The sequence below is a fragment of the Schistocerca piceifrons genome, unplaced genomic scaffold, assembly GCF_021461385.2.
Source record: "Schistocerca piceifrons isolate TAMUIC-IGC-003096 unplaced genomic scaffold, iqSchPice1.1 HiC_scaffold_1771, whole genome shotgun sequence".
Classification (NCBI taxonomy): domain Eukaryota; kingdom Metazoa; phylum Arthropoda; class Insecta; order Orthoptera; family Acrididae; genus Schistocerca; species Schistocerca piceifrons.
The window spans coordinates 403,409-427,184 of NW_025727647.1; the positions used below are offsets into that span (position 1 = coordinate 403,409).

The window sequence follows — 23,776 nt, forward strand, 5'->3', positions numbered from 1 at the left end:
CCTAGCGGTAGTTTTGCGTACTTTGTGCTTACGCTCGTCTGGATCATCAGGCTTAAGCTGACAACACTTCATATTACCGACTAATATTTGCAGCTATGGCGCACCATTACTGCTTGGCTACACATCTCACACGTAACCGATGTGCTCTCCAACCAACACCACTTACATTTCAGAACATGTCTTTGACACATGTCTACGAAATCACCTTCACCTTCAGATACACTTTCCTTGCGACTGATGTACACGTAGGCAAAGTTTTAAGTTGCTATTTCCATTACGTCACATTGATCAGAGAAACGGTAATTTACATCTGCAGCGGAACAAAATTACGTTCCGCCCAGCGTGGGGCTCGAACCCACGACCCTGAGATTAAGAGTCTCATGCTCTACCGACTGAGCTAGCCGGGCTGCGTCGGTGACTACGTGTCGGGTCGCACGACACACAGTTCTCGTTTCGGTGGGGTGGTCCCATACAGAATCTCTCCATGCTGCCTAATGTTTTCCTAGCGTCACACACGTCACGTACTTCACTTTTATTTCATAATCATTTCTGAGAGGTACAGGAATTGCATGAAAACCTGCAGCGCTAGTGGTGTCAAAATTAACACACATATTTGATTTGACTCAGAAGCCGAACGGGTTACTTTCCGACGCTGTCTTAGATGCGCAAATGCCAGCCAAAACTCGCGGTGACGGCACTCAGCCGACCATTTCGCTAGATAACACCGTTCTGGCTGTGTGTGTATCAAGCTCAAGTGCATCTCCAAGCAGGAAATGGACAACAGCAACATTCAGACGATTTCGTACTGCTCAATAGCTACACTAAAACGGTGTGTTTCTTTTGCAGAATTGGAAAAACACGACCGTGATAGGATTCGAACCTGCAATCTTCGGATCCGAAGTCCGACGCCTTATCCATTAGGCCACACGGTCACTGGCCGCCAAGTATTCCTTACATTCGTGTCATCTCGAAACGCTCATACCGCTGAGGAATTGTGTTTTCGTTCTACACAGCCGCTGCCTCTTGCTGCTTCCCACCCATTCGTTACATTCAAGCCTTTACGAGACCGACCAAGTAGAGATTGGGAATCAAGACCACACACTTTGTGCATTCGAAATCGAAGGCAGGGCGTCCCTCGCCGCATTTGCTACGATGGCGATTTGCTACTTCTGCAGAAGCGGCGGCGTCGACGACGACGACGACGCTCGCGAGAGGCTCTGTGATATTTGAAAAACACATGTAAAAAATATAAATCAGACTCCGCCTCCCACCCTACGCTGTACCGTTTTGGAAAATGCTTTATCTGCGACATTCGCCTCAATCACATCTGAGAGTAATTCTAAATAAAACACCTGTTGCTAATTGTTCGTCGTTCCAGATACTGCTTGCTATACGGCCACGACGCGCAACTGATTTCGAAAATTCGTTTGCTTCCTGTGAGGATCGAACTCACGACCCCTGGTTTACTAGACCAGCGCTCTGCCACTGAGCTAAAGAGGCGCGGCCTAGCGGTAGTTTTGCGTACTTTGTGCTTACGCTCGTCTGGATCATCAGGCTTAAGCTGACAACACTTCATATTACCGACTAATATTTGCAGCTATGGCGCACCATTACTGCTTGGCTACACATCTCACACGTAACCGATGTGCTCTCCAACCAACACCACTTACATTTCAGAACATGTCTTTGACACATGTCTACGAAATCACCTTCACCTTCAGATACACTTTCCTTGCGTCTGATGGTGACGTAGGCAAAGTTTTAAGTTGCTATTTCCATTACGTCACATTGATCAGAGAAACGGTAATTTACATCTGCAACGGAACAAAATTACGTTCCGCCCAGCGTGGGGCTCGAACCCACGACCCTGAGATTAAGAGTCTCATGCTCTACCGACTGAGCTAGCCGGGCTGCGTCGGTGACTACGTGTCGGGTCGCACGACACACAGTTCTCGTTTCGGTGGGGTGGTCCCATACAGAATCTCTCCATGCTGCCTAATGTTTTCCTAGCGTCACACACGTCACGTACTTCACTTTTATTTCATAATCATTTCTGAGAGGTACAGGAATTGCATGAAAACCTGCAGCGCTAGTGGTGTCAAAATTAACACACATATTTGATTTGACTCAGAAGCCGAACGGGTTACTTTCCGACGCTGTCTTAGATGCGCAAATGCCAGCCAAAACTCGCGGTGACGGCACTCAGCCGACCATTTCGCTAGATAACACCGTTCTGGCTGTGTGTGTATCAAGCTCAAGTGCATCTCCAAGCAGGAAATGGACAACAGCAACATTCAGACGATTTCGTACTGCTCAATAGCTACACTAAAACGGTGTGTTTCTTTTGCAGAATTGGAAAAACACGACCGTGACAGGATTCGAACCTGCAATCTTCGGATCCGAAGTCCGACGCCTTATCCATTAGGCCACACGGTCACTGGCCGCCAAGTATTCCTTACATTCGTGTCATCTCGAAACGCTCATACCGCTGAGGAATTGTGTTTTCGTTCTACACAGCCGCTGCCTCTTGCTGCTTCCCACCCATTCGTTACATTCAAGCCTTTACGAGACCGACCAAGTAGAGATTGGGAATCAAGACCACACACTTTGTGCATTCGAAATCGAAGGCAGGGCGTCCCTCGCCGCATTTGCTACGATGGCGATTTGTTACTTCTGCAGAAGCGGCGGCGGCGACGACGACGACGACGACGACGACGCTCGCGAGAGGCTCTGTGATATTTGAAAAACACATCTAAAAAATATAATTCAGACTGCCGCCTCCCACCCTACGCTGTACCGCTTTGGAAAATGCTTTATCTGCGACATTCGCCTCAATCACATCTGAGAGTAATTCTAAATAAAACACCTGTTGCTAATTGTTCGTCGTTCCAGATACTGCTTGCTATACGGCCACGACGCGCAACTGATTTCGAAAATTCGTTTGCTTCCTGTGAGGATCGAACTCACGACCCCTGGTTTACTAGACCAGTGCTCTGCCACTGAGCTAAAGAGGCGCGGCCTAGCGGTAGTTTTGCGTACTTTGTGCTTACGCTCGTCTGGATCATCAGGCTTAAGCTGACAACACTTCATATTACCGACTAATATTTGCAGCTATGGCGCACCATTACTGCTTGGCTACACATCTCACACGTAACCGATGTGCTCTCCAACCAACACCACTTACATTTCAGAACATGTCTTTGACACATGTCTACGAAATCACCTTCACCTTCAGATACACTTTCCTTGCGACTGATGTACACGTAGGCAAAGTTTTAAGTTGCTATTTCCATTACGTCACATTGATCAGAGAAACGGTAATTTACATCTGCAGCGGAACAAAATTACGTTCCGCCCAGCGTGGGGCTCGAACCCACGACCCTGAGATTAAGAGTCTCATGCTCTACCGACTGAGCTAGCCGGGCTGCGTCGGTGACTACGTGTCGGGTCGCACGACACACAGTTCTCGTTTCGGTGGGGTGGTCCCATACAGAATCTCTCCATGCTGCCTAATGTTTTCCTAGCGTCACACACGTCACGTACTTCACTTTTATTTCATAATCATTTCTGAGAGGTACAGGAATTGCATGAAAACCTGCAGCGCTAGTGGTGTCAAAATTAACACACATATTTGATTTGACTCAGAAGCCGAACGGGTTACTTTCCGACGCTGTCTTAGATGCGCAAATGCCAGCCAAAACTCGCGGTGACGGCACTCAGCCGACCATTTCGCTAGATAACACCGTTCTGGCTGTGTGTGTATCAAGCTCAAGTGCATCTCCAAGCAGGAAATGGACAACAGCAACATTCAGACGATTTCGTACTGCTCAATAGCTACACTAAAACGGTGTGTTTCTTTTGCAGAATTGGAAAAACACGACCGTGACAGGATTCGAACCTGCAATCTTCGGATCCGAAGTCCGACGCCTTATCCATTAGGCCACACGGTCACTGGCCGCCAAGTATTCCTTACATTCGTGTCATCTCGAAACGCTCATACCGCTGAGGAATTGTGTTTTCGTTCTACACAGCCGCTGCCTCTTGCTGCTTCCCACCCATTCGTTACATTCAAGCCTTTACGAGACCGACCAAGTAGAGATTGGGAATCAAGACCACACACTTTGTGCATTCGAAATCGAAGGCAGGGCGTCCCTCGCCGCATTTGCTACGATGGCGATTTGCTACTTCTGCAGAAGCGGCGGCGTCGACGACGACGACGACGCTCGCGAGAGGCTCTGTGATATTTGAAAAACACATGTAAAAAATATAAATCAGACTCCGCCTCCCACCCTACGCTGTACCGTTTTGGAAAATGCTTTATCTGCGACATTCGCCTCAATCACATCTGAGAGTAATTGTAAATAAAACACCTGTTGCTAATTGTTCGTCGTTCCAGATACTGCTTGCTATACGGCCACGACGCGCAACTGATTTCGAAAATTCGTTTGCTTCCTGTGAGGATCGAACTCACGACCCCTGGTTTACTAGACCAGTGCTCTGCCACTGAGCTAAAGAGGCGCGGCCTAGCGGTAGTTTTGCGTACTTTGTGCTTACGCTCGTCTGGATCATCAGGCTTAAGCTGACAACACTTCATATTACCGACTAATATTTGCAGCTATGGCGCACCATTACTGCTTGGCTACACATCTCACACGTAACCGATGTGCTCTCCAACCAACACCACTTACATTTCAGAACATGTCTTTGACACATGTCTACGAAATCACCTTCACCTTCAGATACACTTTCCTTGCGACTGATGTACACGTAGGCAAAGTTTTAAGTTGCTATTTCCATTACGTCACATTGATCAGAGAAACGGTAATTTACATCTGCAGCGGAACAAAATTACGTTCCGCCCAGCGTGGGGCTCGAACCCACGACCCTGAGATTAAGAGTCTCATGCTCTACCGACTGAGCTAGCCGGGCTGCGTCGGTGACTACGTGTCGGGTCGCACGACACACAGTTCTCGTTTCGGTGGGGTGGTCCCATACAGAATCTCTCCATGCTGCCTAATGTTTTCCTAGCGTCACACACGTCACGTACTTCACTTTTATTTCATAATCATTTCTGAGAGGTACAGGAATTGCATGAAAACCTGCAGCGCTAGTGGTGTCAAAATTAACACACATATTTGATTTGACTCAGAAGCCGAACGGGTTACTTTCCGACGCTGTCTTAGATGCGCAAATGCCAGCCAAAACTCGCGGTGACGGCACTCAGCCGACCATTTCGCTAGATAACACCGTTCTGGCTGTGTGTGTATCAAGCTCAAGTGCATCTCCAAGCAGGAAATGGACAACAGCAACATTCAGACGATTTCGTACTGCTCAATAGCTACACTAAAACGGTGTGTTTCTTTTGCAGAATTGGAAAAACACGACCGTGACAGGATTCGAACCTGCAATCTTCGGATCCGAAGTCCGACGCCTTATCCATTAGGCCACACGGTCACTGGCCGCCAAGTATTCCTTACATTCGTGTCATCTCGAAACGCTCATACCGCTGAGGAATTGTGTTTTCGTTCTACACAGCCGCTGCCTCTTGCTGCTTCCCACCCATTCGTTACATTCAAGCCTTTACGAGACCGACCAAGTAGAGATTGGGAATCAAGACCACACACTTTGTGCATTCGAAATCGAAGGCAGGGCGTCCCTCGCCGCATTTGCTACGATGGCGATTTGCTACTTCTGCAGAAGCGGCGGCGTCGACGACGACGACGACGCTCGCGAGAGGCTCTGTGATATTTGAAAAACACATGTAAAAAATATAAATCAGACTCCGCCTCCCACCCTACGCTGTACCGTTTTGGAAAATGCTTTATCTGCGACATTCGCCTCAATCACATCTGAGAGTAATTGTAAATAAAACACCTGTTGCTAATTGTTCGTCGTTCCAGATACTGCTTGCTATACGGCCACGACGCGCAACTGATTTCGAAAATTCGTTTGCTTCCTGTGAGGATCGAACTCACGACCCCTGGTTTACTAGACCAGTGCTCTGCCACTGAGCTAAAGAGGCGCGGCCTAGCGGTAGTTTTGCGTACTTTGTGCTTACGCTCGTCTGGATCATCAGGCTTAAGCTGACAACACTTCATATTACCGACTAATATTTGCAGCTATGGCGCACCATTACTGCTTGGCTACACATCTCACACGTAACCGATGTGCTCTCCAACCAACACCACTTACATTTCAGAACATGTCTTTGACACATGTCTACGAAATCACCTTCACCTTCAGATACACTTTCCTTGCGACTGATGTACACGTAGGCAAAGTTTTAAGTTGCTATTTCCATTACGTCACATTGATCAGAGAAACGGTAATTTACATCTGCAGCGGAACAAAATTACGTTCCGCCCAGCGTGGGGCTCGAACCCACGACCCTGAGATTAAGAGTCTCATGCTCTACCGACTGAGCTAGCCGGGCTGCGTCGGTGACTACGTGTCGGGTCGCACGACACACAGTTCTCGTTTCGGTGGGGTGGTCCCATACAGAATCTCTCCATGCTGCCTAATGTTTTCCTAGCGTCACACACGTCACGTACTTCACTTTTATTTCATAATCATTTCTGAGAGGTACAGGAATTGCATGAAAACCTGCAGCGCTAGTGGTGTCAAAATTAACACACATATTTGATTTGACTCAGAAGCCGAACGGGTTACTTTCCGACGCTGTCTTAGATGCGCAAATGCCAGCCAAAACTCGCGGTGACGGCACTCAGCCGACCATTTCGCTAGATAACACCGTTCTGGCTGTGTGTGTATCAAGCTCAAGTGCATCTCCAAGCAGGAAATGGACAACAGCAACATTCAGACGATTTCGTACTGCTCAATAGCTACACTAAAACGGTGTGTTTCTTTTGCAGAATTGGAAAAACACGACCGTGATAGGATTCGAACCTGCAATCTTCGGATCCGAAGTCCGACGCCTTATCCATTAGGCCACACGGTCACTGGCCGCCAAGTATTCCTTACATTCGTGTCATCTCGAAACGCTCATACCGCTGAGGAATTGTGTTTTCGTTCTACACAGCCGCTGCCTCTTGCTGCTTCCCACCCATTCGTTACATTCAAGCCTTTACGAGACCGACCAAGTAGAGATTGGGAATCAAGACCACACACTTTGTGCATTCGAAATCGAAGGCAGGGCGTCCCTCGCCGCATTTGCTACGATGGCGATTTGCTACTTCTGCAGAAGCGGCGGCGTCGACGACGACGACGACGACGCTCGCGAGAGGCTCTGTGATATTTGAAAAACACATGTAAAAAATATAAATCAGACTCCGCCTCCCACCCTACGCTGTACCGTTTTGGAAAATGCTTTATCTGCGACATTCGCCTCAATCACATCTGAGAGTAATTCTAAATAAAACACCTGTTGCTAATTGTTCGTCGTTCCAGATACTGCTTGCTATACGGCCACGACGCGCAACTGATTTCGAAAATTCGTTTGCTTCCTGTGAGGATCGAACTCACGACCCCTGGTTTACTAGACCAGTGCTCTGCCACTGAGCTAAAGAGGCGCGGCCTAGCGGTAGTTTTGCGTACTTTGTGCTTACGCTCGTCTGGATCATCAGGCTTAAGCTGACAACACTTCATATTACCGACTAATATTTGCAGCTATGGCGCACCATTACTGCTTGGCTACACATCTCACACGTAACCGATGTGCTCTCCAACCAACACCACTTACATTTCAGAACATGTCTTTGACACATGTCTACGAAATCACCTTCACCTTCAGATACACTTTCCTTGCGTCTGATGGTGACGTAGGCAAAGTTTTAAGTTGCTATTTCCATTACGTCACATTGATCAGAGAAACGGTAATTTACATCTGCAACGGAACAAAATTACGTTCCGCCCAGCGTGGGGCTCGAACCCACGACCCTGAGATTAAGAGTCTCATGCTCTACCGACTGAGCTAGCCGGGCTGCGTCGGTGACTACGTGTCGGGTCGCACGACACACAGTTCTCGTTTCGGTGGGGTGGTCCCATACAGAATCTCTCCATGCTGCCTAATGTTTTCCTAGCGTCACACACGTCACGTACTTCACTTTTATTTCATAATCATTTCTGAGAGGTACAGGAATTGCATGAAAACCTGCAGCGCTAGTGGTGTCAAAATTAACACACATATTTGATTTGACTCAGAAGCCGAACGGGTTACTTTCCGACGCTGTCTTAGATGCGCAAATGCCAGCCAAAACTCGCGGTGACGGCACTCAGCCGACCATTTCGCTAGATAACACCGTTCTGGCTGTGTGTGTATCAAGCTCAAGTGCATCTCCAAGCAGGAAATGGACAACAGCAACATTCAGACGATTTCGTACTGCTCAATAGCTACACTAAAACGGTGTGTTTCTTTTGCAGAATTGGAAAAACACGACCGTGACAGGATTCGAACCTGCAATCTTCGGATCCGAAGTCCGACGCCTTATCCATTAGGCCACACGGTCACTGGCCGCCAAGTATTCCTTACATTCGTGTCATCTCGAAACGCTCATACCGCTGAGGAATTGTGTTTTCGTTCTACACAGCCGCTGCCTCTTGCTGCTTCCCACCCATTCGTTACATTCAAGCCTTTACGAGACCGACCAAGTAGAGATTGGGAATCAAGACCACACACTTTGTGCATTCGAAATCGAAGGCAGGGCGTCCCTCGCCGCATTTGCTACGATGGCGATTTGCTACTTCTGCAGAAGCGGCGGCGTCGACGACGACGACGACGCTCGCGAGAGGCTCTGTGATATTTGAAAAACACATGTAAAAAATATAAATCAGACTCCGCCTCCCACCCTACGCTGTACCGTTTTGGAAAATGCTTTATCTGCGACATTCGCCTCAATCACATCTGAGAGTAATTGTAAATAAAACACCTGTTGCTAATTGTTCGTCGTTCCAGATACTGCTTGCTATACGGCCACGACGCGCAACTGATTTCGAAAATTCGTTTGCTTCCTGTGAGGATCGAACTCACGACCCCTGGTTTACTAGACCAGTGCTCTGCCACTGAGCTAAAGAGGCGCGGCCTAGCGGTAGTTTTGCGTACTTTGTGCTTACGCTCGTCTGGATCATCAGGCTTAAGCTGACAACACTTCATATTACCGACTAATATTTGCAGCTATGGCGCACCATTACTGCTTGGCTACACATCTCACACGTAACCGATGTGCTCTCCAACCAACACCACTTACATTTCAGAACATGTCTTTGACACATGTCTACGAAATCACCTTCACCTTCAGATACACTTTCCTTGCGACTGATGTACACGTAGGCAAAGTTTTAAGTTGCTATTTCCATTACGTCACATTGATCAGAGAAACGGTAATTTACATCTGCAGCGGAACAAAATTACGTTCCGCCCAGCGTGGGGCTCGAACCCACGACCCTGAGATTAAGAGTCTCATGCTCTACCGACTGAGCTAGCCGGGCTGCGTCGGTGACTACGTGTCGGGTCGCACGACACACAGTTCTCGTTTCGGTGGGGTGGTCCCATACAGAATCTCTCCATGCTGCCTAATGTTTTCCTAGCGTCACACACGTCACGTACTTCACTTTTATTTCATAATCATTTCTGAGAGGTACAGGAATTGCATGAAAACCTGCAGCGCTAGTGGTGTCAAAATTAACACACATATTTGATTTGACTCAGAAGCCGAACGGGTTACTTTCCGACGCTGTCTTAGATGCGCAAATGCCAGCCAAAACTCGCGGTGACGGCACTCAGCCGACCATTTCGCTAGATAACACCGTTCTGGCTGTGTGTGTATCAAGCTCAAGTGCATCTCCAAGCAGGAAATGGACAACAGCAACATTCAGACGATTTCGTACTGCTCAATAGCTACACTAAAACGGTGTGTTTCTTTTGCAGAATTGGAAAAACACGACCGTGACAGGATTCGAACCTGCAATCTTCGGATCCGAAGTCCGACGCCTTATCCATTAGGCCACACGGTCACTGGCCGCCAAGTATTCCTTACATTCGTGTCATCTCGAAACGCTCATACCGCTGAGGAATTGTGTTTTCGTTCTACACAGCCGCTGCCTCTTGCTGCTTCCCACCCATTCGTTACATTCAAGCCTTTACGAGACCGACCAAGTAGAGATTGGGAATCAAGACCACACACTTTGTGCATTCGAAATCGAAGGCAGGGCGTCCCTCGCCGCATTTGCTACGATGGCGATTTGCTACTTCTGCAGAAGCGGCGGCGTCGACGACGACGACGACGCTCGCGAGAGGCTCTGTGATATTTGAAAAACACATGTAAAAAATATAAATCAGACTCCGCCTCCCACCCTACGCTGTACCGTTTTGGAAAATGCTTTATCTGCGACATTCGCCTCAATCACATCTGAGAGTAATTCTAAATAAAACACCTGTTGCTAATTGTTCGTCGTTCCAGATACTGCTTGCTATACGGCCACGACGCGCAACTGATTTCGAAAATTCGTTTGCTTCCTGTGAGGATCGAACTCACGACCCCTGGTTTACTAGACCAGCGCTCTGCCACTGAGCTAAAGAGGCGCGGCCTAGCGGTAGTTTTGCGTACTTTGTGCTTACGCTCGTCTGGATCATCAGGCTTAAGCTGACAACACTTCATATTACCGACTAATATTTGCAGCTATGGCGCACCATTACTGCTTGGCTACACATCTCACACGTAACCGATGTGCTCTCCAACCAACACCACTTACATTTCAGAACATGTCTTTGACACATGTCTACGAAATCACCTTCACCTTCAGATACACTTTCCTTGCGTCTGATGGTGACGTAGGCAAAGTTTTAAGTTGCTATTTCCATTACGTCACATTGATCAGAGAAACGGTAATTTACATCTGCAACGGAACAAAATTACGTTCCGCCCAGCGTGGGGCTCGAACCCACGACCCTGAGATTAAGAGTCTCATGCTCTACCGACTGAGCTAGCCGGGCTGCGTCGGTGACTACGTGTCGGGTCGCACGACACACAGTTCTCGTTTCGGTGGGGTGGTCCCATACAGAATCTCTCCATGCTGCCTAATGTTTTCCTAGCGTCACACACGTCACGTACTTCACTTTTATTTCATAATCATTTCTGAGAGGTACAGGAATTGCATGAAAACCTGCAGCGCTAGTGGTGTCAAAATTAACACACATATTTGATTTGACTCAGAAGCCGAACGGGTTACTTTCCGACGCTGTCTTAGATGCGCAAATGCCAGCCAAAACTCGCGGTGACGGCACTCAGCCGACCATTTCGCTAGATAACACCGTTCTGGCTGTGTGTGTATCAAGCTCAAGTGCATCTCCAAGCAGGAAATGGACAACAGCAACATTCAGACGATTTCGTACTGCTCAATAGCTACACTAAAACGGTGTGTTTCTTTTGCAGAATTGGAAAAACACGACCGTGACAGGATTCGAACCTGCAATCTTCGGATCCGAAGTCCGACGCCTTATCCATTAGGCCACACGGTCACTGGCCGCCAAGTATTCCTTACATTCGTGTCATCTCGAAACGCTCATACCGCTGAGGAATTGTGTTTTCGTTCTACACAGCCGCTGCCTCTTGCTGCTTCCCACCCATTCGTTACATTCAAGCCTTTACGAGACCGACCAAGTAGAGATTGGGAATCAAGACCACACACTTTGTGCATTCGAAATCGAAGGCAGGGCGTCCCTCGCCGCATTTGCTACGATGGCGATTTGCTACTTCTGCAGAAGCGGCGGCGTCGACGACGACGACGACGCTCGCGAGAGGCTCTGTGATATTTGAAAAACACATGTAAAAAATATAAATCAGACTCCGCCTCCCACCCTACGCTGTACCGTTTTGGAAAATGCTTTATCTGCGACATTCGCCTCAATCACATCTGAGAGTAATTGTAAATAAAACACCTGTTGCTAATTGTTCGTCGTTCCAGATACTGCTTGCTATACGGCCACGACGCGCAACTGATTTCGAAAATTCGTTTGCTTCCTGTGAGGATCGAACTCACGACCCCTGGTTTACTAGACCAGTGCTCTGCCACTGAGCTAAAGAGGCGCGGCCTAGCGGTAGTTTTGCGTACTTTGTGCTTACGCTCGTCTGGATCATCAGGCTTAAGCTGACAACACTTCATATTACCGACTAATATTTGCAGCTATGGCGCACCATTACTGCTTGGCTACACATCTCACACGTAACCGATGTGCTCTCCAACCAACACCACTTACATTTCAGAACATGTCTTTGACACATGTCTACGAAATCACCTTCACCTTCAGATACACTTTCCTTGCGACTGATGTACACGTAGGCAAAGTTTTAAGTTGCTATTTCCATTACGTCACATTGATCAGAGAAACGGTAATTTACATCTGCAGCGGAACAAAATTACGTTCCGCCCAGCGTGGGGCTCGAACCCACGACCCTGAGATTAAGAGTCTCATGCTCTACCGACTGAGCTAGCCGGGCTGCGTCGGTGACTACGTGTCGGGTCGCACGACACACAGTTCTCGTTTCGGTGGGGTGGTCCCATACAGAATCTCTCCATGCTGCCTAATGTTTTCCTAGCGTCACACACGTCACGTACTTCACTTTTATTTCATAATCATTTCTGAGAGGTACAGGAATTGCATGAAAACCTGCAGCGCTAGTGGTGTCAAAATTAACACACATATTTGATTTGACTCAGAAGCCGAACGGGTTACTTTCCGACGCTGTCTTAGATGCGCAAATGCCAGCCAAAACTCGCGGTGACGGCACTCAGCCGACCATTTCGCTAGATAACACCGTTCTGGCTGTGTGTGTATCAAGCTCAAGTGCATCTCCAAGCAGGAAATGGACAACAGCAACATTCAGACGATTTCGTACTGCTCAATAGCTACACTAAAACGGTGTGTTTCTTTTGCAGAATTGGAAAAACACGACCGTGACAGGATTCGAACCTGCAATCTTCGGATCCGAAGTCCGACGCCTTATCCATTAGGCCACACGGTCACTGGCCGCCAAGTATTCCTTACATTCGTGTCATCTCGAAACGCTCATACCGCTGAGGAATTGTGTTTTCGTTCTACACAGCCGCTGCCTCTTGCTGCTTCCCACCCATTCGTTACATTCAAGCCTTTACGAGACCGACCAAGTAGAGATTGGGAATCAAGACCACACACTTTGTGCATTCGAAATCGAAGGCAGGGCGTCCCTCGCCGCATTTGCTACGATGGCGATTTGCTACTTCTGCAGAAGCGGCGGCGTCGACGACGACGACGACGCTCGCGAGAGGCTCTGTGATATTTGAAAAACACATGTAAAAAATATAAATCAGACTCCGCCTCCCACCCTACGCTGTACCGTTTTGGAAAATGCTTTATCTGCGACATTCGCCTCAATCACATCTGAGAGTAATTCTAAATAAAACACCTGTTGCTAATTGTTCGTCGTTCCAGATACTGCTTGCTATACGGCCACGACGCGCAACTGATTTCGAAAATTCGTTTGCTTCCTGTGAGGATCGAACTCACGACCCCTGGTTTACTAGACCAGTGCTCTGCCACTGAGCTAAAGAGGCGCGGCCTAGCGGTAGTTTTGCGTACTTTGTGCTTACGCTCGTCTGGATCATCAGGCTTAAGCTGACAACACTTCATATTACCGACTAATATTTGCAGCTATGGCGCACCATTACTGCTTGGCTACACATCTCACACGTAACCGATGTGCTCTCCAACCAACACCACTTACATTTCAGAACATGTCTTTGACACATGTCTACGAAATCACCTTCACCTTCAGATACACTTTCCTTGCGACTGATGTACACGTAGGCAAAGTTTTAAGTTGCTATTTCCATTACGTCACATTGATCAGAGAAACGGTAATTTACATCTGCAGCGGAACAAAATTACGTTCCGCCCAGCGTGGGGCTCGAACCCACGACCCTGAGATTAAGAGTCTCATGCTCTACCGACTGAGCTAGCCGGGCTGCGTCGGTGACTACGTGTCGGGTCGCACGACACACAGTTCTCGTTTCGGTGGGGTGGTCCCATACAGAATCTCTCCATGCTGCCTAATGTTTTCCTAGCGTCACACACGTCACGTACTTCACTTTTATTTCATAATCATTTCTGAGAGGTACAGGAATTGCATGAAAACCTGCAGCGCTAGTGGTGTCAAAATTAACACACATATTTGATTTGACTCAGAAGCCGAACGGGTTACTTTCCGACGCTGTCTTAGATGCGCAAATGCCAGCCAAAACTCGCGGTGACGGCACTCAGCCGACCATTTCGCTAGATAACACCGTTCTGGCTGTGTGTGTATCAAGCTCAAGTGCATCTCCAAGCAGGAAATGGACAACAGCAACATTCAGACGATTTCGTACTGCTCAATAGCTACACTAAAACGGTGTGTTTCTTTTGCAGAATTGGAAAAACACGACCGTGATAGGATTCGAACCTGCAATCTTCGGATCCGAAGTCCGACGCCTTATCCATTAGGCCACACGGTCACTGGCCGCCAAGTATTCCTTACATTCGTGTCATCTCGAAACGCTCATACCGCTGAGGAATTGTGTTTTCGTTCTACACAGCCGCTGCCTCTTGCTGCTTCCCACCCATTCGTTACATTCAAGCCTTTACGAGACCGACCAAGTAGAGATTGGGAATCAAGACCACACACTTTGTGCATTCGAAATCGAAGGCAGGGCGTCCCTCGCCGCATTTGCTACGATGGCGATTTGCTACTTCTGCAGAAGCGGCGGCGTCGACGACGACGACGACGACGCTCGCGAGAGGCTCTGTGATATTTGAAAAACACATGTAAAAAATATAAATCAGACTCCGCCTCCCACCCTACGCTGTACCGTTTTGGAAAATGCTTTATCTGCGACATTCGCCTCAATCACATCTGAGAGTAATTGTAAATAAAACACCTGTTGCTAATTGTTCGTCGTTCCAGATACTGCTTGCTATACGGCCACGACGCGCAACTGATTTCGAAAATTCGTTTGCTTCCTGTGAGGATCGAACTCACGACCCCTGGTTTACTAGACCAGTGCTCTGCCACTGAGCTAAAGAGGCGCGGCCTAGCGGTAGTTTTGCGTACTTTGTGCTTACGCTCGTCTGGATCATCAGGCTTAAGCTGACAACACTTCATATTACCGACTAATATTTGCAGCTATGGCGCACCATTACTGCTTGGCTACACATCTCACACGTAACCGATGTGCTCTCCAACCAACACCACTTACATTTCAGAACATGTCTTTGACACATGTCTACGAAATCACCTTCACCTTCAGATACACTTTCCTTGCGTCTGATGGTGACGTAGGCAAAGTTTTAAGTTGCTATTTCCATTACGTCACATTGATCAGAGAAACGGTAATTTACATCTGCAACGGAACAAAATTACGTTCCGCCCAGCGTGGGGCTCGAACCCACGACCCTGAGATTAAGAGTCTCATGCTCTACCGACTGAGCTAGCCGGGCTGCGTCGGTGACTACGTGTCGGGTCGCACGACACACAGTTCTCGTTTCGGTGGGGTGGTCCCATACAGAATCTCTCCATGCTGCCTAATGTTTTCCTAGCGTCACACACGTCACGTACTTCACTTTTATTTCATAATCATTTCTGAGAGGTACAGGAATTGCATGAAAACCTGCAGCGCTAGTGGTGTCAAAATTAACACACATATTTGATTTGACTCAGAAGCCGAACGGGTTACTTTCCGACGCTGTCTTAGATGCGCAAATGCCAGCCAAAACTCGCGGTGACGGCACTCAGCCGACCATTTCGCTAGATAACACCGTTCTGGCTGTGTGTGTATCAAGCTCAAGTGCATCTCCAAGCAGGAAATGGACAACAGCAACATTCAGACGATTTCGTACTGCTCAATAGCTACACTAAAACGGTGTGTTTCTTTTGCAGAATTGGAAAAACACGACCGTGACAGGATTCGAACCTGCAATCTTCGGATCCGAAGTCCGACGCCTTATCCATTAGGCCACACGGTCACTGGCCGCCAAGTATTCCTTACATTCGTGTCATCTCGAAACGCTCATACCGCTGAGGAATTGTGTTTTCGTTCTACACAGCCGCTGCCTCTTGCTGCTTCCCACCCATTCGTTACATTCAAGCCTTTACGAGACCGACCAAGTAGAGATTGGGAATCAAGACCACACACTTTGTGCATTCGAAATCGAAGGCAGGGCGTCCCTCGCCGCATTTGCTACGATGGCGATTTGCTACTTCTGCAGAAGCGGCGGCGTCGACGACGACGACGACGACGCTCGCGAGAGGCTCTGTGATATTTGAAAAACACATGTAAAAAATATAAATCAGACTCCGCCTCCCACCCTACGCTGTACCGTTTTGGAAAATGCTTTATCTGCGACATTCGCCTCAATCACATCTGAGAGTAATTCTAAATAAAACACCTGTTGCTAATTGTTCGTCGTTCCAGATACTGCTTGCTATACGGCCACGACGCGCAACTGATTTCGAAAATTCGTTTGCTTCCTGTGAGGATCGAACTCACGACCCCTGGTTTACTAGACCAGCGCTCTGCCACTGAGCTAAAGAGGCGCGGCCTAGCGGTAGTTTTGCGTACTTTGTGCTTACGCTCGTCTGGATCATCAGGCTTAAGCTGACAACACTTCATATTACCGACTAATATTTGCAGCTATGGCGCACCATTACTGCTTGGCTACACATCTCACACGTAACCGATGTGCTCTCCAACCAACACCACTTACATTTCAGAACATGTCTTTGACACATGTCTACGAAATCACCTTCACCTTCAGATACACTTTCCTTGCGTCTGATGGTGACGTAGGCAAAGTTTTAAGTTGCTATTTCCATTACGTCACATTGATCAGAGAAACGGTAATTTACATCTGCAACGGAACAAAATTACGTTCCGCCCAGCGTGGGGCTCGAACCCACGACCCTGAGATTAAGAGTCTCATGCTCTACCGACTGAGCTAGCCGGGCTGCGTCGGTGACTACGTGTCGGGTCGCACGACACACAGTTCTCGTTTCGGTGGGGTGGTCCCATACAGAATCTCTCCATGCTGCCTAATGTTTTCCTAGCGTCACACACGTCACGTACTTCACTTTTATTTCATAATCATTTCTGAGAGGTACAGGAATTGCATGAAAACCTGCAGCGCTAGTGGTGTCAAAATTAACACACATATTTGATTTGACTCAGAAGCCGAACGGGTTACTTTCCGACGCTGTCTTAGATGCGCAAATGCCAGCCAAAACTCGCGGTGACGGCACTCAGCCGACCATTTCGCTAGATAACACCGTTCTGGCTGTGTGTGTATCAAGCTCAAGTGCATCTCCAAGCAGGAAATGGACAACAGCAACATTCAGACGATTTCGTACTGCTCAATAGCTACACTAAAACGGTGTGTTTCTTTTGCAGAATTGGAAAAACACGACCGTGATAGGATTCGAACCTGCAATCTTCGGATCCGAAGTCCGACGCCTTATCCATTAGGCCACACGGTCACTGGCCGCCAAGTATTCCTTACATTCGTGTCATCTCGAAACGCTCATACCGCTGAGGAATTGTGTTTTCGTTCTACACAGCCGCTGCCTCTTGCTGCTTCCCACCCATTCGTTACATTCAAGCCTTTACGAGACCGACCAAGTAGAGATTGGGAATCAAGACCACACACTTTGTGCATTCGAAATCGAAGGCAGGGCGTCCCTCGCCGCATTTGCTACGATGGCGATTTGCTACTTCTGCAGAAGCGGCGGCGGCGACGACGACGACGACGACGCTCGCGAGAGGCTCTGTGATATTTGAAAAACACATCTAAAAAATATAATTCAGACTGCCGCCTCCCACCCTACGCTGTACCGCTTTGGAAAATGCTTTATCTGCGACATTCGCCTCAATCACATCTGAGAGTAATTCTAAATAAAACACCTGTTGCTAATTGTTCGTCGTTCCAGATACTGCTTGCTATACGGCCACGACGCGCAACTGATTTCGAAAATTCGTTTGCTTCCTGTGAGGATCGAACTCACGACCCCTGGTTTACTAGACCAGTGCTCTGCCACTGAGCTAAAGAGGCGCGGCCTAGCGGTAGTTTTGCGTACTTTGTGCTTACGCTCGTCTGGATCATCAGGCTTAAGCTGACAACACTTCATATTACCGACTAATATTTGCAGCTATGGCGCACCATTACTGCTTGGCTACACATCTCACACGTAACCGATGTGCTCTCCAACCAACACCACTTACATTTCAGAACATGTCTTTGACACATGTCTACGAAATCACCTTCACCTTCAGATACACTTTCCTTGCGTCTGATGGTGACGTAGGCAAAGTTTTAAGTTGCTATTTCCATTACGTCACATTGATCAGAGAAACGGTAATTTACATCTGCAGCGGAACAAAATTACGTTCCGCCCAGCGTGGGGCTCGAACCCACGACCCTGAGATTAAGAGTCTCATGCTCTACCGACTGAGCTAGCCGGGCTGCGTCGGTGACTACGTGTCGGGTCGCACGACACACAGTTCTCGTTTCGGTGGGGTGGTCCCATACAGAATCTCTCCATGCTGCCTAATGTTTTCCTAGCGTCACACACGTCACGTACTTCACTTTTATTTCATAATCATTTCTGAGAGGTACAGGAATTGCATGAAAACCTGCAGCGCTAGTGGTGTCAAAATTAACACACATATTTGATTTGACTCAGAAGCCGAACGGGTTACTTTCCGACGCTGTCTTAGATGCGCAAATGCCAGCCAAAACTCGCGGTGACGGCACTCAGCCGACCATTTCGCTAGATAACACCGTTCTGGCTGTGTGTGTATCAAGCTCAAGTGCATCTCCAAGCAGGAAATGGACAACAGCAACATTCAGACGATTTCGTACTGCTCAATAGCTACACTAAAACGGTGTGTTTCTTTTGCAGAATTGGAAAAACACGACCGTGACAGGATTCGAACCTGCAATCTTCGGATCCGAAGTCCGACGCCTTATCCATTAGGCCACACGGTCACTGGCCGCCAAGTATTCCTTACATTCGTGTCATCTCGAAACGCTCATACCGCTGAGGAATTGTGTTTTCGTTCTACACAGCCGCTGCCTCTTGCTGCTTCCCACCCATTCGTTACATTCAAGCCTTTACGAGACCGACCAAGTAGAGATTGGGAATCAAGACCACACACTTTGTGCATTCGAAATCGAAGGCAGGGCGTCCCTCGCCGCATTTGCTACGATGGCGATTTGCTACTTCTGCAGAAGCGGCGGCGTCGACGACGACGACGACGCTCGCGAGAGGCTCTGTGATATTTGAAAAACACATGTAAAAAATATAAATCAGACTCCGCCTCCCACCCTACGCTGTTACCGTTTTGGAAAATGCTTTATCTGCGACATTCGCCTCAATCACATCTGAGAGTAATTCTAAATAAAACACCTGTTGCTAATTGTTCGTCGTTCCAGATACTGCTTGCTATACGGCCACGACGCGCAACTGATTTCGAAAATTCGTTTGCTTCCTGTGAGGATCGAACTCACGACCCCTGGTTTACTAGACCAGTGCTCTGCCACTGAGCTAAAGAGGCGCGGCCTAGCGGTAGTTTTGCGTACTTTGTGCTTACGCTCGTCTGGATCATCAGGCTTAAGCTGACAACACTTCATATTACCGACTAATATTTGCAGCTATGGCGCACCATTACTGCTTGGCTACACATCTCACACGTAACCGATGTGCTCTCCAACCAACACCACTTACATTTCAGAACATGTCTTTGACACATGTCTACGAAATCACCTTCACCTTCAGATACACTTTCCTTGCGACTGATGTACACGTAGGCAAAGTTTTAAGTTGCTATTTCCATTACGTCACATTGATCAGAGAAACGGTAATTTACATCTGCAGCGGAACAAAATTACGTTCCGCCCAGCGTGGGGGCTCGAACCCACGACCCTGAGATTAAGAGTCTCATGCTCTACCGACTGAGCTAGCCGGGCTGCGTCGGTGACTACGTGTCGGGTCGCACGACACACAGTTCTCGTTTCGGTGGGGTGGTCCCATACAGAATCTCTCCATGCTGCCTAATGTTTTCCTAGCGTCACACACGTCACGTACTTCACTTTTATTTCATAATCATTTCTGAGAGGTACAGGAATTGCATGAAAACCTGCAGCGCTAGTGGTGTCAAAATTAACACACATATTTGATTTGACTCAGAAGCCGAACGGGTTACTTTCCGACGCTGTCTTAGATGCGCAAATGCCAGCCAAAACTCGCGGTGACGGCACTCAGCCGACCATTTCGCTAGATAACACCGTTCTGGCTGTGTGTGTATCAAGCTCAAGTGCATCTCCAAGCAGGAAATGGACAACAGCAACATTCAGACGATTTCGTACTGCTCAATAGCTACACTAAAACGGTGTGTTTCTTTTGCAGAATTGGAAAAACACGACCGTGATAGGATTCGAACCTGCAATCTTCGGATCCGAAGTCCGACGCCTTATCCATTAGGCCACACGGTCACTGGCCGCCAAGTATTCCTTACATTCGTGTCATCTCGAAACGCTCATACCGCTGAGGAATTGTGTTTTCGTTCTACACAGCCGCTGCCTCTTGCTGCTTCCCACCCATTCGTTACATTCAAGCCTTTACGAGACCGACCAAGTAGAGATTGGGAATCAAGACCACACACTTTGTGCATTCGAAATCGAAGGCAGGGCGTCCCTCGCCGCATTTGCTACGATGGCGATTTGCTACTTCTGCAGAAGCGGCGGCGTCGACGACGACGACGACGACGCTCGCGAGAGGCTCTGTGATATTTGAAAAACACATGTAAAAAATATAAATCAGACTCCGCCTCCCACCCTACGCTGTACCGTTTTGGAAAATGCTTTATCTGCGACATTCGCCTCAATCACATCTGAGAGTAATTCTAAATAAAACACCTGTTGCTAATTGTTCGTCGTTCCAGATACTGCTTGCTATACGGCCACGACGCGCAACTGATTTCGAAAATTCGTTTGCTTCCTGTGAGGATCGAACTCACGACCCCTGGTTTACTAGACCAGTGCTCTGCCACTGAGCTAAAGAGGCGCGGCCTAGCGGTAGTTTTGCGTACTTTGTGCTTACGCTCGTCTGGATCATCAGGCTTAAGCTGACAACACTTCATATTACCGACTAATATTTGCAGCTATGGCGCACCATTACTGCTTGGCTACACATCTCACACGTAACCGATGTGCTCTCCAACCAACACCACTTACATTTCAGAACATGTCTTTGACACATGTCTACGAAATCACCTTCACCTTCAGATACACTTTCCTTGCGTCTGATGGTGACGTAGGCAAAGTTTTAAGTTGCTATTTCCATTACGTCACATTGATCAGAGAAACGGTAATTTACATCTGCAACGGAACAAAATTACGTTCCGCCCAGCGTGGGGCTCGAACCCACGACCCTGAGATTAAGAGTCTCATGCTCTACCGACTGAGCTAGCCGGGCTGCGTCGGTGACTACGTGTCGGGTCGCACGACACACAGTTCTCGTTTCGGTGGGGTGGTCCCATACAGAATCTCTCCATGCTGCCTAATGTTTTCCTAGCGTCACACACGTCACGTACTTCACTTTTATTTCATAATCATTTCTGAGAGGTACAGGAATTGCATGAAAACCTGCAGCGCTAGTGGTGTCAAAATTAACACACATATTTGATTTGACTCAGAAGCCGAACGGGTTACTTTCCGACGCTGTCTTAGATGCGCAAATGCCAGCCAAAACTCGCGGTGACGGCACTCAGCCGACCATTTCGCTAGATAACACCGTTCTGGCTGTGTGTGTATCAAGCTCAAGTGCATCTCCAAGCAGGAAATGGACAACAGCAACATTCAGACGATTTCGTACTGCTCAATAGCTACACTAAAACGGTGTGTTTCTTTTGCAGAATTGGAAAAACACGACCGTGACAGGATTCGAACCTGCAATCTTCGGATCCGAAGTCCGACGCCTTATCCATTAGGCCACACGGTCACTGGCCGCCAAGTATTCCTTACATTCGTGTCATCTCGAAACGCTCATACCGCTGAGGAATTGTGTTTTCGTTCTACACAGCCGCTGCCTCTTGCTGCTTCCCACCCATTCGTTACATTCAAGCCTTTACGAGACCGACCAAGTAGAGATTGGGAATCAAGACCACACACTTTGTGCATTCGAAATCGAAGGCAGGGCGTCCCTCGCCGCATTTGCTACGATGGCGATTTGCTACTTCTGCAGAAGCGGCGGCGTCGACGACGACGACGACGCTCGCGAGAGGCTCTGTGATATTTGAAAAACACATGTAAAAAATATAAATCAGACTCCGCCTCCCACCCTACGCTGTACCGTTTTGGAAAATGCTTTATCTGCGACATTCGCCTCAATCACATCTGAGAGTAATTCTAAATAAAACACCTGTTGCTAATTGTTCGTCGTTCCAGATACTGCTTGCTATACGGCCACGACGCGCAACTGATTTCGAAAATTCGTTTGCTTCCTGTGAGGATCGAACTCACGACCCCTGGTTTACTAGACCAGCGCTCTGCCACTGAGCTAAAGAGGCGCGGCTAGCGGTAGTTTTGCGTACTTTGTGCTTACGCTCGTCTGGATCATCAGGCTTAAGCTGACAACACTTCATATTACCGACTAATATTTGCAGCTATGGCGCACCATTACTGCTTGGCTACACATCTCACACGTAACCGATGTGCTCTCCAACCAACACCACTTACATTTCAGAACATGTCTTTGACACATGTCTACGAAATCACCTTCACCTTCAGATACACTTTCCTTGCGTCTGATGGTGACGTAGGCAAAGTTTTAAGTTGCTATTTCCATTACGTCACATTGATCAGAGAAACGGTAATTTACATCTGCAACGGAACAAAATTACGTTCCGCCCAGCGTGGGGCTCGAACCCACGACCCTGAGATTAAGAGTCTCATGCTCTACCGACTGAGCTAGCCGGGCTGCGTCGGTGACTACGTGTCGGGTCGCACGACACACAGTTCTCGTTTCGGTGGGGTGGTCCCATACAGAATCTCTCCATGCTGCCTAATGTTTTCCTAGCGTCACACACGTCACGTACTTCACTTTTATTTCATAATCATTTCTGAGAGGTACAGGAATTGCATGAAAACCTGCAGCGCTAGTGGTGTCAAAATTAACACACATATTTGATTTGACTCAGAAGCCGAACGGGTTACTTTCCGACGCTGTCTTAGATGCGCAAATGCCAGCCAAAACTCGCGGTGACGGCACTCAGCCGACCATTTCGCTAGATAACACCGTTCTGGCTGTGTGTGTATCAAGCTCAAGTGCATCTCCAAGCAGGAAATGGACAACAGCAACATTCAGACGATTTCGTACTGCTCAATAGCTACACTAAAACGGTGTGTTTCTTTTGCAGAATTGGAAAAACACGACCGTGATAGGATTCGAACCTGCAATCTTCGGATCCGAAGTCCGACGCCTTATCCATTAGGCCACACGGTCACTGGCCGCCAAGTATTCCTTACATTCGTGTCATCTCGAAACGCTCATACCGCTGAGGAATTGTGTTTTCGTTCTACACAGCCGCTGCCTCTTGCTGCTTCCCACCCATTCGTTACATTCAAGCCTTTACGAGACCGACCAAGTAGAGATTGGGAATCAAGACCACACACTTTGTGCATTCGAAATCGAAGGCAGGGCGTCCCTCGCCGCATTTGCTACGATGGCGATTTGCTACTTCTGCAGAAGCGGCGGCGGCG

The 23,776-nt window shown here is 48.1% G+C and overlaps 47 non-coding genes across 47 annotated transcripts; all 47 read right to left on the reverse strand.

The window, feature by feature from the left end:
• Positions 1-334: 334 nt before the first annotated feature.
• Trnak-cuu lies at positions 335-407 on the reverse strand. The gene has a single exon. It is a non-coding gene; the product is annotated as a tRNA-Lys (tRNA).
• Positions 408-859: 452 nt separating this feature from the next.
• Positions 860-932, reverse strand: Trnar-ucg. The gene has a single exon. It is a non-coding gene; the product is annotated as a tRNA-Arg (tRNA).
• A 496-nt stretch (positions 933-1,428) lies between these two features.
• Trnat-agu lies at positions 1,429-1,500 on the reverse strand. Its single transcript has one exon. It is a non-coding gene; the product is annotated as a tRNA-Thr (tRNA).
• Positions 1,501-1,838: 338 nt separating this feature from the next.
• Positions 1,839-1,911, reverse strand: Trnak-cuu. Its single transcript has one exon. It is a non-coding gene; the product is annotated as a tRNA-Lys (tRNA).
• A 452-nt stretch (positions 1,912-2,363) lies between these two features.
• On the reverse strand, positions 2,364-2,436 carry Trnar-ucg. Its single transcript has one exon. It is a non-coding gene; the product is annotated as a tRNA-Arg (tRNA).
• Positions 2,437-2,942: 506 nt separating this feature from the next.
• On the reverse strand, positions 2,943-3,014 carry Trnat-agu. Its single transcript has one exon. It is a non-coding gene; the product is annotated as a tRNA-Thr (tRNA).
• Positions 3,015-3,352: 338 nt separating this feature from the next.
• Positions 3,353-3,425, reverse strand: Trnak-cuu. The gene has a single exon. It is a non-coding gene; the product is annotated as a tRNA-Lys (tRNA).
• A 452-nt stretch (positions 3,426-3,877) lies between these two features.
• Trnar-ucg lies at positions 3,878-3,950 on the reverse strand. Its single transcript has one exon. It is a non-coding gene; the product is annotated as a tRNA-Arg (tRNA).
• Positions 3,951-4,446: 496 nt separating this feature from the next.
• Positions 4,447-4,518, reverse strand: Trnat-agu. Its single transcript has one exon. It is a non-coding gene; the product is annotated as a tRNA-Thr (tRNA).
• Positions 4,519-4,856: 338 nt separating this feature from the next.
• Trnak-cuu lies at positions 4,857-4,929 on the reverse strand. The gene has a single exon. It is a non-coding gene; the product is annotated as a tRNA-Lys (tRNA).
• A 452-nt stretch (positions 4,930-5,381) lies between these two features.
• Positions 5,382-5,454, reverse strand: Trnar-ucg. Its single transcript has one exon. It is a non-coding gene; the product is annotated as a tRNA-Arg (tRNA).
• A 496-nt stretch (positions 5,455-5,950) lies between these two features.
• Trnat-agu lies at positions 5,951-6,022 on the reverse strand. The gene has a single exon. It is a non-coding gene; the product is annotated as a tRNA-Thr (tRNA).
• A 338-nt stretch (positions 6,023-6,360) lies between these two features.
• On the reverse strand, positions 6,361-6,433 carry Trnak-cuu. Its single transcript has one exon. It is a non-coding gene; the product is annotated as a tRNA-Lys (tRNA).
• A 452-nt stretch (positions 6,434-6,885) lies between these two features.
• Positions 6,886-6,958, reverse strand: Trnar-ucg. The gene has a single exon. It is a non-coding gene; the product is annotated as a tRNA-Arg (tRNA).
• A 499-nt stretch (positions 6,959-7,457) lies between these two features.
• Positions 7,458-7,529, reverse strand: Trnat-agu. Its single transcript has one exon. It is a non-coding gene; the product is annotated as a tRNA-Thr (tRNA).
• A 338-nt stretch (positions 7,530-7,867) lies between these two features.
• Trnak-cuu lies at positions 7,868-7,940 on the reverse strand. Its single transcript has one exon. It is a non-coding gene; the product is annotated as a tRNA-Lys (tRNA).
• A 452-nt stretch (positions 7,941-8,392) lies between these two features.
• Positions 8,393-8,465, reverse strand: Trnar-ucg. Its single transcript has one exon. It is a non-coding gene; the product is annotated as a tRNA-Arg (tRNA).
• A 496-nt stretch (positions 8,466-8,961) lies between these two features.
• Trnat-agu lies at positions 8,962-9,033 on the reverse strand. The gene has a single exon. It is a non-coding gene; the product is annotated as a tRNA-Thr (tRNA).
• A 338-nt stretch (positions 9,034-9,371) lies between these two features.
• On the reverse strand, positions 9,372-9,444 carry Trnak-cuu. The gene has a single exon. It is a non-coding gene; the product is annotated as a tRNA-Lys (tRNA).
• Positions 9,445-9,896: 452 nt separating this feature from the next.
• On the reverse strand, positions 9,897-9,969 carry Trnar-ucg. Its single transcript has one exon. It is a non-coding gene; the product is annotated as a tRNA-Arg (tRNA).
• A 496-nt stretch (positions 9,970-10,465) lies between these two features.
• On the reverse strand, positions 10,466-10,537 carry Trnat-agu. Its single transcript has one exon. It is a non-coding gene; the product is annotated as a tRNA-Thr (tRNA).
• A 338-nt stretch (positions 10,538-10,875) lies between these two features.
• Trnak-cuu lies at positions 10,876-10,948 on the reverse strand. The gene has a single exon. It is a non-coding gene; the product is annotated as a tRNA-Lys (tRNA).
• A 452-nt stretch (positions 10,949-11,400) lies between these two features.
• Positions 11,401-11,473, reverse strand: Trnar-ucg. Its single transcript has one exon. It is a non-coding gene; the product is annotated as a tRNA-Arg (tRNA).
• A 496-nt stretch (positions 11,474-11,969) lies between these two features.
• Trnat-agu lies at positions 11,970-12,041 on the reverse strand. Its single transcript has one exon. It is a non-coding gene; the product is annotated as a tRNA-Thr (tRNA).
• Positions 12,042-12,379: 338 nt separating this feature from the next.
• On the reverse strand, positions 12,380-12,452 carry Trnak-cuu. Its single transcript has one exon. It is a non-coding gene; the product is annotated as a tRNA-Lys (tRNA).
• Positions 12,453-12,904: 452 nt separating this feature from the next.
• Trnar-ucg lies at positions 12,905-12,977 on the reverse strand. Its single transcript has one exon. It is a non-coding gene; the product is annotated as a tRNA-Arg (tRNA).
• A 496-nt stretch (positions 12,978-13,473) lies between these two features.
• Positions 13,474-13,545, reverse strand: Trnat-agu. The gene has a single exon. It is a non-coding gene; the product is annotated as a tRNA-Thr (tRNA).
• A 338-nt stretch (positions 13,546-13,883) lies between these two features.
• Positions 13,884-13,956, reverse strand: Trnak-cuu. The gene has a single exon. It is a non-coding gene; the product is annotated as a tRNA-Lys (tRNA).
• Positions 13,957-14,408: 452 nt separating this feature from the next.
• Positions 14,409-14,481, reverse strand: Trnar-ucg. Its single transcript has one exon. It is a non-coding gene; the product is annotated as a tRNA-Arg (tRNA).
• A 499-nt stretch (positions 14,482-14,980) lies between these two features.
• Trnat-agu lies at positions 14,981-15,052 on the reverse strand. Its single transcript has one exon. It is a non-coding gene; the product is annotated as a tRNA-Thr (tRNA).
• Positions 15,053-15,390: 338 nt separating this feature from the next.
• Trnak-cuu lies at positions 15,391-15,463 on the reverse strand. Its single transcript has one exon. It is a non-coding gene; the product is annotated as a tRNA-Lys (tRNA).
• A 452-nt stretch (positions 15,464-15,915) lies between these two features.
• Positions 15,916-15,988, reverse strand: Trnar-ucg. Its single transcript has one exon. It is a non-coding gene; the product is annotated as a tRNA-Arg (tRNA).
• Positions 15,989-16,487: 499 nt separating this feature from the next.
• Positions 16,488-16,559, reverse strand: Trnat-agu. Its single transcript has one exon. It is a non-coding gene; the product is annotated as a tRNA-Thr (tRNA).
• Positions 16,560-16,897: 338 nt separating this feature from the next.
• On the reverse strand, positions 16,898-16,970 carry Trnak-cuu. The gene has a single exon. It is a non-coding gene; the product is annotated as a tRNA-Lys (tRNA).
• Positions 16,971-17,422: 452 nt separating this feature from the next.
• On the reverse strand, positions 17,423-17,495 carry Trnar-ucg. The gene has a single exon. It is a non-coding gene; the product is annotated as a tRNA-Arg (tRNA).
• Positions 17,496-17,995: 500 nt separating this feature from the next.
• Positions 17,996-18,067, reverse strand: Trnat-agu. The gene has a single exon. It is a non-coding gene; the product is annotated as a tRNA-Thr (tRNA).
• Positions 18,068-18,405: 338 nt separating this feature from the next.
• On the reverse strand, positions 18,406-18,478 carry Trnak-cuu. The gene has a single exon. It is a non-coding gene; the product is annotated as a tRNA-Lys (tRNA).
• Positions 18,479-18,930: 452 nt separating this feature from the next.
• On the reverse strand, positions 18,931-19,003 carry Trnar-ucg. The gene has a single exon. It is a non-coding gene; the product is annotated as a tRNA-Arg (tRNA).
• Positions 19,004-19,500: 497 nt separating this feature from the next.
• On the reverse strand, positions 19,501-19,572 carry Trnat-agu. The gene has a single exon. It is a non-coding gene; the product is annotated as a tRNA-Thr (tRNA).
• A 338-nt stretch (positions 19,573-19,910) lies between these two features.
• On the reverse strand, positions 19,911-19,984 carry Trnak-cuu. The gene has a single exon. It is a non-coding gene; the product is annotated as a tRNA-Lys (tRNA).
• A 452-nt stretch (positions 19,985-20,436) lies between these two features.
• Positions 20,437-20,509, reverse strand: Trnar-ucg. The gene has a single exon. It is a non-coding gene; the product is annotated as a tRNA-Arg (tRNA).
• Positions 20,510-21,008: 499 nt separating this feature from the next.
• On the reverse strand, positions 21,009-21,080 carry Trnat-agu. Its single transcript has one exon. It is a non-coding gene; the product is annotated as a tRNA-Thr (tRNA).
• A 338-nt stretch (positions 21,081-21,418) lies between these two features.
• Positions 21,419-21,491, reverse strand: Trnak-cuu. The gene has a single exon. It is a non-coding gene; the product is annotated as a tRNA-Lys (tRNA).
• A 452-nt stretch (positions 21,492-21,943) lies between these two features.
• Trnar-ucg lies at positions 21,944-22,016 on the reverse strand. The gene has a single exon. It is a non-coding gene; the product is annotated as a tRNA-Arg (tRNA).
• Positions 22,017-22,512: 496 nt separating this feature from the next.
• Positions 22,513-22,584, reverse strand: Trnat-agu. The gene has a single exon. It is a non-coding gene; the product is annotated as a tRNA-Thr (tRNA).
• A 337-nt stretch (positions 22,585-22,921) lies between these two features.
• Positions 22,922-22,994, reverse strand: Trnak-cuu. Its single transcript has one exon. It is a non-coding gene; the product is annotated as a tRNA-Lys (tRNA).
• A 452-nt stretch (positions 22,995-23,446) lies between these two features.
• On the reverse strand, positions 23,447-23,519 carry Trnar-ucg. The gene has a single exon. It is a non-coding gene; the product is annotated as a tRNA-Arg (tRNA).
• Between the last annotated feature and the right edge of the window lie 257 nt (positions 23,520-23,776).